The following is a 12226-nucleotide window of genomic DNA, read 5'->3' as shown; positions in this document are numbered from 1 at the left end:
ACAGAGTTCTTGTGGAGAGGAGGAAGGAGCATTTGCACTCACTGCCTTGAGCTACTACCACAATTGAGCCCAAAATTTATGTTGCTAAGTGAGAAATCTGTTAAGTGAGTTTCGCCCCCCTTTTACCATTTGTCTTGCCACATTTGTTAAATGAATCACTGCAGTTGTTAAATTAGTAACATGGTTGTTAAGGGAATCTGGACTCCCCATTGATTTTGCTTGTTAAAAGGTTGCAAAAGGTAATCACATGATCCTGGGGCACTGCAATCATCAGAAATATGAACCAACTGTCAAGCATCTGAATGTAAATCATGTGACTATGGAGATGCTGCAATGGTCATAAGTGTGAATAATGGTCATAAGTCACTTTTTTCAGTGCCATTAATGAATGGTCATTAAACGAACTGTTGTAAGTCGAGGACTCCCTGTACTTATAAAGTAATAAATAAACTTATAAAGTAAATTTACTTATAAAGTAAATAAATAAACCACTTTGAAACTGTTGCCAAAAATCTACACCAGCACGTGAAATCAATAGCTCAACCAAAAGGAGGTTTTATTTTTCCCACAGAAAAAGAAGTGGATAAAATTATGGCCATTTGAATACTGCTGGATTACAACTTCCAGCAACCCTCATTAGGATGATAGGAATTGTGTCAGTAGCATTTGGCTGGTCAAAAATTTGCCCATATTTGCCATTCATGGGATGCTTCATTTATTTTAAAAACCTGTATCAAACAGTATTCTAATCCAAAAACAATATTTTGCTGTTGTTCATTTTTATTTAATTTCTTCCTCATACAGTTATGATTTGGTCATTTCTGCTTGACTGGGTCCAGTGATAATTAAAATTATCAACAGAAGATCAATAATGTGCATTCATTATTTTCCCTTTCAAATTCTACTATTCAATGTTATTTGCTTCCTTGTTCCTCTAGCCTGGTTGGTATGTTACCTTGGGACTATTTTTCCCTCCCACTCTGAGGAGCTCTCTATTTACTACTTAGCTGGCTGGGCACAAAACATGGACGCTACATATATACTACATACATCCCCTCATCGCCTTGGTTTTTGATGAAATTGTTTTTGATGAAAATTTGAATGGAAATGTGTGTGTGTGTGTGTGTGTGTGTGTGTGTATGTGTTTTAAAGGAGTATGGAAGAAAAACACATAAAATATTAAAATATTTGCAGAAAAACAATCCAAATATATGGATGTAATTAAAGAAAAAGCTGAAGGGAACATGGCTGCAGGATATTTCCATTCAAATTTTTCATTGCGTTTCTTCCTTCTTTACCATTCCACTAGAAATAACATAATACTGTCCAGATTTTTCCACAGGCACATCACATATGGGTGTGTTTGTGTGTGTGTGTGTGTGTGTGTGTGTGTGTGTGTATCTCCTTATATCCTTTCCCTTATAGCATACGTTTTGTCCAGATTGTGTTCTGCTTGCAAACAAGAACTCTCGTTAAGAAAGGTGGTAGTGTATGTCTGTGTTTTGTTTGTTATCTCTATTGTAACACTTAATATTTATTAATATTTGCGCTCCTTTGCAAAAAAAAAAAGATTTTTATAATACAAATCCCTGCACTGCTTGCACTTCTGTTTGAGAGACCTTAAACCATTCAAGAGGAATTGGGAGATAGAGAGGGACACAAGATGGTTACAGTTCAGACACAGTGAAAAGGAATTTGTGAAGATATAGCTAGGATTTAAGGACAATATAGTAATAGAGCAATTGTGCATGTGAAGACTCAGAAGAAAAATATTTGGCATTCACTAGCTAAGTATAAGCATAGCTTAAAATACTAATTGAAAAATAAAGACAATTTTTGAAAGAAACACGGCATATGTAAATAATAGCAGTAAATACAGATAATTTTATAGTTCCAGAAAGAAAATGAATCATAACTAAGACACCCATGTCTCAGAAATTATTAGTGATTGAATTTATACAAACAATTTTAACCTATTTCCAAAATCTGAATGATACCTAATTCATATCCATCAATCTCCATCTATTTAAACAATTTTTAATCTTTTACCCAAGCTAGCTTTTATCTTATATAAAGTCTATATTTGATATCTACCTCTTAGGAGTGGTTTTTTTTTTTTTTGTACTAGGTGAAACGTTGTTAAATTGCAGCATACCGAATATTTTGCTGATTAAATGCTTTGAAGTAATTGTTAATTTAGTATCTTTAAAATGCTCTTTTTAAGGGGTATTTGTTCACATAATGAAGGCAGTCAGGTTAATCTATTCTGAATGGCTAAATAATCTTCCCTGCTGTTTAATAATTACCTTGTCTGTATGTTAACAAACTGTACATAACTGCAAAAGAGACAAGCTGAATTTCAATCTGACTAACCTTGTCTATTACAATTGTCAGGTGTGTCGCCAGCCACAGATGCTTATCTGACAAAAGACCTTTGCATTCTGGCTAATTAAGCTGTTAGACACACCCACCGTGGGTCTGGGCTGCAGATGTAGCCCTAGATCACGGGTGTCAAACTCGCCACGTCATGTGACGTGTCGCGACGTATCAAAACTTTTTTTGCATTGCTGGAGCTGGGGTGGGCACGGCTTCTGTATGAGGCAACCCGGCAGTTTGACACCCCTGCCCTAGATGAATGAATATAAATACAGCATAGTTTGAAAGAAAGTCAAATTAACTTCCCCAGGAGGAAAAGAAAATTGAATTAACTTAACTGCTGATCGTGACAAGATTAGCATTCATTCAAATTAAACAAAAGTATTTCAATGCTCATTTTTTTTAACAAATGTGGTAAAAACACAACATTATTGGAAAAATACTTTCAAGATGATTTAATAAACTCAAGAAGTACAGTAGAAATCCTTTTGTCTTCTATTCTTTATGTACTGTACCAGAATGGTTTAGTTAATAATGATCTGATGCATCCATTTCATAGCAAATCCATGTTGCAAATATGCCATCTTAATAGTAAACTAGTTTTAGCATGCATTTTTATCATCACTGCTGTTCTAAATACTAAAATTTGTGAAATCTCAATAATTATTCTAAATAACAATACAGATTTTAATCCAGTACAAAAAACAAATGCCTGTAATTTTTATTCAAATGTACTATTTTTTTCTCCACAGAAAGTAAAAACATATCTGCCTAAACATTAAAATAACTTGATTAGTCATATAGAAGGGAGCTTAATTATAAAAGTAGATGTAATATACAAGAAATTTCAATTTTCCAAAATGTTGGTAAGAATGTTTAGTTTCAACTATAGATGATCAAAGCATAATAGAGAACTATAGTTGGGTCACCTGTTGGCATAATTGGTGGACTTGGAGCGGATCTGATGTGATAGAAAAGGAATATAGCAAAAGGCAATCCCAAAGCATCAGTGCAGTACTGAATGTTACACTCATTATTTAATACTTTGTGCTACATTCCTGTTCTATGAAAAAAATGTGAGCCAGTTAATACTGAAGACTGCCAATAAAAAGCTTTATAAGCACAGGGGAATTTCATAAATGTAAAAAGAAGAAACTGGATTTGCACTGAAAAAAAATCCTTGTAATCTTTTAATATTTCATGAACTATAAAAATAATCTCTACCCAACCCACATAAACACCAAACAACATCAGTTCGATTGGAACAACACTAAAATCATTGGACATGCTACCACCCACCACACTCATGAGTTCATCGAAGCCTGGCACCCCACAAGCAATTCCATCGATACATCGACCTACAATCAGCCTATGAACAGAATCCAAATCAACCACACAGCCAGCTAGAGACAGCACCAACCCTCAACCAACCCACACAAGCCCCCCTCCCACCAGCAGCTCACCTCCCAATGACCTTGACCTGATGTAACCTCCCTATCACAAGGCCCCTCACAAGCTTCTCATTGATGATTCCTACCTGACCCATCACAAGACCCTCACTTGACACACCCACACCTGAAGCCCTTATAAACAGAATACTGACATTCCCTAAACTCTGCTGCAGATGTTACCTAGCCTGGTAACGAAACATTTGGAAACCAACCCACAAGCTCAGAGAACGAACTTTCACCCTCATCCTATACCCAAGCTACAGATATTTGCCACTATTGCAAACTATAAAAATATTTGCAGGATACATTGTCTAGAAGCGACTAATGATACATGTAAATAATTTAAAAACATTGGTGGTTGATGTTTGGCTATGTTTCTGTGACCACTGTGTGAAAATTGCTACTATTTGTGACAGTCACAAAAATTGTAAACATGATTTTTTTCTGTCTCTCATATGGCTAATGCCATTGCATTCAGTTTTCCCAATGGCTGCTTGTTATTTTCTCACCAATAGTATTACCTAAGGTAGTCAAGAAACATGCATTAAATAGGTTGTCAAATTTGGCTAATCATATATTAATCATTTAATGCAAATGTAATATTCCTGTCACCATGTAGTGTATATCTTTCTGACTTCTTATGTAGCATCTTTGGATTTTCCCCCCCTAAATTGTTAGCAGGAAAGCAACATGTTAAGTTTCATTCTTATTGGAACGAAACAGTTAATGTTAGACACAGTTTGCCAGATATTATCCTTTTGGGTTCAGACCTTCTATCAAGACTTCAACTAATAGACCTTCGCACTATAACTGAGTAGATACAGTGCATTAACTTTACACAGTATCTGGGTCTTAGCATTCAACAGCTGCAGGAATGAATACCGTGTTTCCCCAAAAATAAGACCTAACCAGAAAATAAGCCCTAGCATGATTTGTCAGGATGCTCATAATATAAGCCCTACCCCCAAAATAAGCCCCAGTTAAGATAGTCAGCCAGATGGATGCATTTAGTACCGTATTCCCCCGAAAATAAGACTTAACTGGAAAATAAGTCCTAATGTATCTTTTGGAGCAAAAATTAATAAAAGACCTGATCTTATTTTCAGGAAAACATGAGTATATTAAAAGCATAAAAATGGTATATACAGTCAAGCTCCCTTAAGCTCTCAGAGCAAAGATACTGATAGTATGTCATGCCTCTTATAATATAACAGGATGGTGTTTTAAGAGGGAACTCCAACTTTTATAAAATTACTAACATTTAGTATTATTTTTCTATAGATTTGGGAATATAAGACCTTAGAACTTGATGACTACATTTCATTCCCAATATGGTTACCTGTACTAAGAGGGCACCCAGGCCCAAGGAAGTCTTACTACTTTAATAGATGAGCCGAGGTGGCGCAGCAGTTAGAGTGCAGTACTGCAGGCCACTTTAGCTGACTGTGTTCAGCAGGTCAGCGGTTCAAATCTCACCGGCTCAAGGTTGACTCAGCCTTCCATCCTTCCGGGGTAGGTAAAATGAGGACCCAGATTGTTGGGGGCAATGTAAAATATATATATATATACATTGCTTACTGGTGTACACCGCTTAGAGAGTGCTTGCACTTAAAGCGGTATATAAGTCTCATAAATAAATAAATAAATTTCTATTTACTTACTGCACAACTAAGCATTTCTCATCCTGTTTAACTGTGGTGTCTGGGACTTTAATCTGGATTCCAGACATTGCAATCTGGCTGACCAAATGAACGTGCTTCCGATGGAGCAAGTCAGATTTAAATCCAGTAATCAACATTTGATCAATGTGTAGTCCTGCACCAATTGGTAGAGGAATATTTTACTTGCCTTTCAGATGCTCTTTGTGTTACATTAATTTACCTGAAGTCAATACAATTGGTAAATCCAGCAGGTTCCATAGTAAATGGAAGTTTTGATGACAAGTCACAAAGTTATATTAAAATATCTACATGTAGGTTAAGTGTGTTATTCTTGGAGATTTGTCTGAACGGTCCCCATTCAAAAAGGCATTAAATAAGGCAGCATACTTGGTCTGTTGCTATTTAATCTACATCAATTCCATAAGATAATTTCCATCCTCTACTGATGACTTGTTTCATTTAGAGACCCCCTGACTTCAAAATGAAAATTGGGTGGCTTACATGAAAATAAGAACAAAGGAGAATAAAACAAAAAAGGGAAAACAATGAAGAAATATTGTGTGTCCAAGCTAACCCATTTCTTCTAACAAACACAAGGTTCTGCACTCTAACCAAAAGCTGGGAGTGTTATCCCACATCTATTTTTCATGTGCTGATGATGTGGTCATTTTATGTTTGATTCAAATGGACTAAGGCAACCACTAATAGCATGCTGTAGCAAATACAAACTGGACACTAATTATACTAAAACTAAAGTCATTATGGTTATCAAGAAATATAGTAATTGTAAATATAATTGCATGATAAGTAATATCAGCATCGTATAAAGGACTGCAAAAATATTTAGCAGTCATTTTCCAATCTTCCTGGAGAAAATAAAAGCAAAAGCAACACCAAAGCAAAAGCAAGAAAGTAAGAATAGGAAGATGATAAGGAAAGAGAAAAGAAATACATAGAAATGACTTCCAACTTTTATCACAAATATAAACAAATTTACTGCCTCTTCACCGCCTCTAAAGTTACAAGCATTTATTTCTTTATTCCATATCCATATCTATAAACAAAACCATAAAACATTTTTTCAGTCCAGATAAAGGATTGCCAGAGATAACATATCTTGTTTAAACTTTGATTAAATAAATCACTTTATACTCCTTCCTTTTATGTCTAATTACATTACCCTTTACTGCATTCAAATATTATTGTTTATTTCTTCTTTGTCCCATCACACAAAGTTCTTCAAGACTCTGAGTCACTCTCTTAGTTTGTCATTTTTATTTCTCTTTTAAATTTTAAAGTCTCCGCCAATTTCCTTTGATAGAGCCATCGAAATATCCTTTTCTAACTTAATTCTCTTGGCCTGTAAAGTGTAAATCCATTTTAATACCATCTCTATCTTGTCAGATAAAATTTGTTCTACATCTATCATTTCTTTAATAATATCTTTTGGTCATAGTCTATCTATACAAGGAGACATCATTACTGACATTGTTGATATTCTGGCTAGTGGTTTCTGATTTCATTCTTCAGTATTTTCATTTTGCAACATTTTTGCAGGATTATAAATCCTGTATCTAAAAATGTTAGTCCCCTCTAGTATCCAGTTTTTAAAATCATTAAATTGCTTCTTTGTTTTGTCTTGTAAAAAACAAAACAGAATCTATTTCCTGGAAAAGCTGACTGTTCTTTATAATTAATTTCAAAATCTTATTGGAAAAATGTCAACATTCCAATTTTATCAGGACCTTTAGTCCATTTATAACTTTCTAAAATCAAAGTTTCAGATTGTTTAAATTCTTAAGCTTATGATTACATTTTTCTTTGATTTAGGTTTAAAGGCCAATTCAGCCAGCATTTTCAGATGTGATGGTCTGAAGATCTCTAACAGCTTAAAAGTTATTAATGAGCAAATTCCAAAATGAGATTTGCAAAACTTTAAAAGTCTCCTTTGTGGTTGTGAGCAAGATGGCTAACTCAGTTGTTTTCCAGCACTCAAACCTACAGTCCTGCAGTCTCCTCAAGAGAAGCAACTGTGTGAGCACCATGGCCAATCTCCCATCTCCCCTTATCCAGAGAGGTTCCAAGGAACAAATCTCCTCTCCAGTTTCTTGGTCTTTGCCATTGTCATTAGCTCTGCTTTTGTGGAGCCGTCTTCACTTTGCTCTACTTACCCTCACTTCTCTGGAGTCAACCCATTCTAGAATTGATTCCTTATTATATTTGTTGTGTAAGTACCTTCTTCATTCAAATCTAAAATGCATTTCTCTACTACTTTGATGGCAGTACTGTGACTATTCCATGTAATAATACCTAGAGATCAAAAGAATCAACTTCAGATCCATGTTGGTCCAGTCATACATAACTGACAAAATCAAAAGAAGGCTAAATAATAATAAATAAAGTAACTACTAATACAAATCCATACTATTATGGCTGTGGACATCAAAGGGCCTAGCTTTTGCCTATTTCTCTCACACTCATCTCTGTTTGGACACACAGTTTTCTTCAACTGAAGATTAAGATACATCTGTGGGGTCCTTAGCTCTCTCTGAGCTTATTATTTTCTTGCAGATGTTTCATTACTCAACTAGGCTGTTTACTTAATGAAGGAACCACCAAGAAACACCCCCAGCAACACTGGCACAAGTACAAAAATAGAAAGCAAATGCCACACCTTTCTAGCACTGATATTACCTAGTTTTAGGTAATGAAAGGCTACAAGAAAACAACTAAGCTCAGAGAGCACCCAAGATCTCACAGTTCAACCCTGAGCTACAGATACTATCTTCTATTGGTATATAGACATCTTTAGACAATGAGACACTGGAAAACTACAATTTAACTTCTTCCTCCTCTAGTTATGCAGACAAAATACTAAGGTCATTACTTGTCACCATGTGGTATATTTTTATTGTATTACTCCTCTGGTACCAAAAAGCTTTATAGGATGATTCACGAAACAGCTTTTGTTTTAATAGTACCACTACAGTCTCAGATATTCTCTTTATCTCATTCATTGAAAAGTGCCAAAACCTTTTATGTCATGTCATGTTTCTAGCTGATGGGAACACTTATGAAACCATTCGGCTTTCTGTTCTGCTTATCTCCAGACAGATGCCAACACGTATGATATGTTAAGCAAAGGTTGCAGGAGTATTTTGTAAAATGTTCCAAGGTAATGGCTATTTAAATGTACCAGCCACTCTGCTGGAGATTACATCTGGTAAGTGTATTCACATGAGTGGTACCACCTGGAGAAGTTTTTTTCACAGGCAAAAAAAAAAAAAAGACATTTTTTCACACTCTTAAGGTTCAAGCAGTAGCCATTACTCAAGTATTACAAAAATACCTTTAAGGCTCATGTGCTGGACCACTTTTAAAAACTCAGCATTGCTATTAATTGGGAAAGAAAGTTTCACTGTCAATCATGTTCTCATCTGTAGCACAAAGCAAAGGCTCTTTTGAGGCCCTTCATAATTTTTAGAAAGGGAATCAACCCTTTAAGAAATAGTCCTGTAGGATAACGTGATGAATGGAATATGGGGAAGATACAGATCAATACAGTTACTCTACTAATATTTAAATAAGGAATCAAATGAATTTCTATCAAATAACTTAAAATGAATTGTAAACAAATTCCCTTGACATAATAACTTATCTGTAGGTAGGCTATTAATCCTGATGAAAATTTTACAGGGCTAGACTCCAAGCTTGCCTCAGATCCATCTTTTCACTTATATTTGCAAATTCCATCTCTACTCAGTTACCCTCTCCCTCAGTAATATAAACTTGAGAGGAAATGCCTTATGTTTTATCTTAGTAAAATTTTCAGTTATTCATACCTAAAGGGAAAAAAATCAATAATGTTCTACTACATACCATTTTATGTCTTTGTGGAGCATTGGGAGTGAAGTTTTTATATGTTACGTGCTTCACTGTGTCTTCTAATGATTCTAAATAAAAGCGTATATACAATTTCCTTGAAGAGTTGGGCAACCATGTGGAAGTGGTATAACAGTATCTTCTTCCAGGACATTTTATTGTATTCCATTTCTACCTACCAGCTTTGGAATTTTCAAAGTAATCTTTAAAAATTACTGTTACAGTATTTTTCCAATCAGAGACTTTTCTTTCCAGAGTCACATTCCCCCTATAATAATCTATTGGAAGCTACAGATTGGCCTGTGGTTGGCTGATATTAGAATCAAAATTGGGCAGAGCTAAACAGAAGATACAGCCATTAATGGCTTTAATATATTATCTTTTTTACTTTTTATGAATCCTTCTTTTCATCCAGCCTCCCACAAATCCCAATTCTCCAAGCTACTAAAGAGAGCAATCACCATTATTAGAGGATTTAATTGACAAAGTATATTTGAACTCAATTCTATTGCCTTCATAAACGATATTATTATCAACTGAACATGGCATTTTTGCCCAATTATTTATTATTTTCCCATTTCGCCTTCATGACCTGCAATTTCGTGAAAGCCTCCAAAACGTTTGTCTCTGCTTAGCTTGTCAAGGTCAACCATGTGCCATATTGCTAGCCTGATAAGATGCAGAACATTTTAAAATTAGGTAGAGGATTCACTGTAGCAATAATTTCCAAGTTGCCCCTATTGGCTACAAACCCCTCAAGATAATCAGAAATCTTTTAAAAGTAAGAATGTGTCAATGTTTCATCATCTCCTATTGTATAGTAGGAGATGATGAAACATTGAGAGACACTATATTGTATTCCTTAATACTTAGTTCCACACAAATATAGAAATTTACATCAGTTGGCTGTAGTCAATTCCCAATGAAAGTTACTGACATATCATTTTTGCAGTATACTTTGAGAAATAAACAAAGGATAGAATTTATCCACAAAGGATTTTATAATACAAGTAGTCCTCGACTTTAACACAGCCAGTTGTTAAATTAGTAACATAGTTGTTAAATGAATCTGGGTTCCCTATTGACACTGCTTGTCAGAAGGCCGCAAAAGATGATCACATGACACCAGGACACTGCAACCTCCATAAATATGAACCAGTTGCCAAACGGCTGAATTTTGATCACGTGACCACGGGGATGCTGCAACAGTCGTAAGTATGAAAAATGGTCATAAGGCACTTTTTTCAGTCCATAGTGCCTAACTTCAAACGGTATCTAAATGAATTGTTGTAAGTCGAGGACTACTGTATCTGTAATTCCTTTAATACATCTTAATCAATCCCTTAATATGTACTGAACACTTAATATAAAAACAATATTCGTTCTGTTCAAATTTTAAACGAATCAATATCTTTAAATTAGATTTAAAATTGATCAACAGGTTTAAAACACTGTATGCAGAAACAGCAATAGCACTTAGACTTATATACCGCTTCACAGTGCTTTACAGCCCTCTCAAAGCGGTTTACAGAGTCAGCCTATTGCCCCCAACAATCTGGGTGCTCATTTTATCGACCTCAGAAGGATGGAAGGCTGAGTCAACCTTGAGCCAGTGAGGATTGAACTCCTGACAGTGGAATGCAGAGTTAGCCTGCAATACGACTTTCTAACCACTGTGCCACCATGCCCATGTGTCTAAATCAGGGGTAGGCAACCTCGGCTCTTTTATGACTCATGGACTTCAGCATAGCTGACTCAGGAATTCTGGGAGTTGAAGTCCATGAGTCATAAAAGAGCCGAGGTTGCCTACCTCTGATCTAAATACTCAGAAGCAAAAAGTAAAATGTCAGAAACTGTTGCTCAGCACTTTCCATTGATAATACCTTAAGTAATATGCTAATAAAAGGGAACTGCCAGAATTATTAGAACAGAATTTTTGCCGGCCCAAAGCAAAGCCTCCATAGTCATCTTGAAACAAACCACCAGACGGACTCAATTTTAAACTAATATGAGAACTGTTTACATTTACCTCAGTAGCACCTGGCTGATCTTATCTGAATTGTACAGGGTTGTCCCTGGTAAATTTTTGAGTGGAAGACGCTCAGGTATTACTAACAGCTATGACCTAGATTTTTAAAAAATTGAAAAACAGAAACAAACCATATCCATATCCTTTTTGCCATTATTATTATACCCAGAATTTCAGCTTGACTTATAGGGTACTGTACGTTAAGACAATTTATCTGAAGAAAAAATCCTTAAAATTACTCTTCTAATTTAACTGGAAATTGTTGTATGAGTTTTGTTGTTCTTATTCAGTGCTTCCTTTTGAGAAAATAAGTGTAGCAAATGTTAAACTTACTTGCAGGAGATTTTTATTCTACCTACTTTATAGTTATGATAAAAACAGAACTATTGTTTATAACAGCACACTATATGAATAAAAGAAGCTCAAAAGTTCTTTACAGTATTTAAGTCAGAAATTCCACCATAAAATAAAAATATAAATCTTTCCACCAGATGGCAGGAAAGAGGCAGCAGAAAAATTAGCAAAACTACATGGGGTATCAGACAGTCCTATGACCATTATTCTGGGAAATGGTTTCAAAATTAGTGCATCCTTCAAAGAGCATATTATTTATTGAAATCCTTAAAGGGGTGATGTGTATTTTAAAACAGTTTTAACTTATCTACGCAAGCATTAAACATTAAATCATTAAAATATCAAAGCCAACAGAACATCATTGGTAGATTTCATAATTTCCAATCTGAGTGATTTGAAACAGATTTCAGAATTTCAATTTTTCAAGAATAGCAAATAAATAGCTACCTTGTATAATTTTTCTCTTAATTCAA

The 12226-nt window shown here is 35.0% G+C and overlaps 1 protein-coding gene across 4 annotated transcripts in view; it reads right to left on the bottom strand.

Annotated features, from left to right (window-relative positions):
* RFX3 (regulatory factor X3) overlaps nt 1-12226 on the bottom strand; it is a 175640-nt gene that overhangs the window by 86063 nt on the left and 77351 nt on the right. The window contains exon 1 of one of the 4 annotated variants that reach the window (XM_039364444.1): nt 6669-6681. The exons of the other annotated variants lie outside the window; for them this stretch is intronic. The gene's annotated coding sequence lies outside the window, so the exon portion shown is untranslated. Of the gene's footprint in view, nt 1-6668; nt 6682-12226 lie in introns of those variants that run through there. 4 annotated transcript variants of the gene reach the window in all.

This window comes from Crotalus tigris, unplaced genomic scaffold (assembly GCF_016545835.1).
Source record: "Crotalus tigris isolate CLP2741 ecotype Arizona unplaced genomic scaffold, ASM1654583v1 scf7180000019762.1414395, whole genome shotgun sequence".
Taxonomy (NCBI): domain Eukaryota; kingdom Metazoa; phylum Chordata; class Lepidosauria; order Squamata; family Viperidae; genus Crotalus; species Crotalus tigris.
Note: the sequence above shows the minus strand (reverse complement) of the source record. Positions and strands in the feature narration are given on the sequence as shown.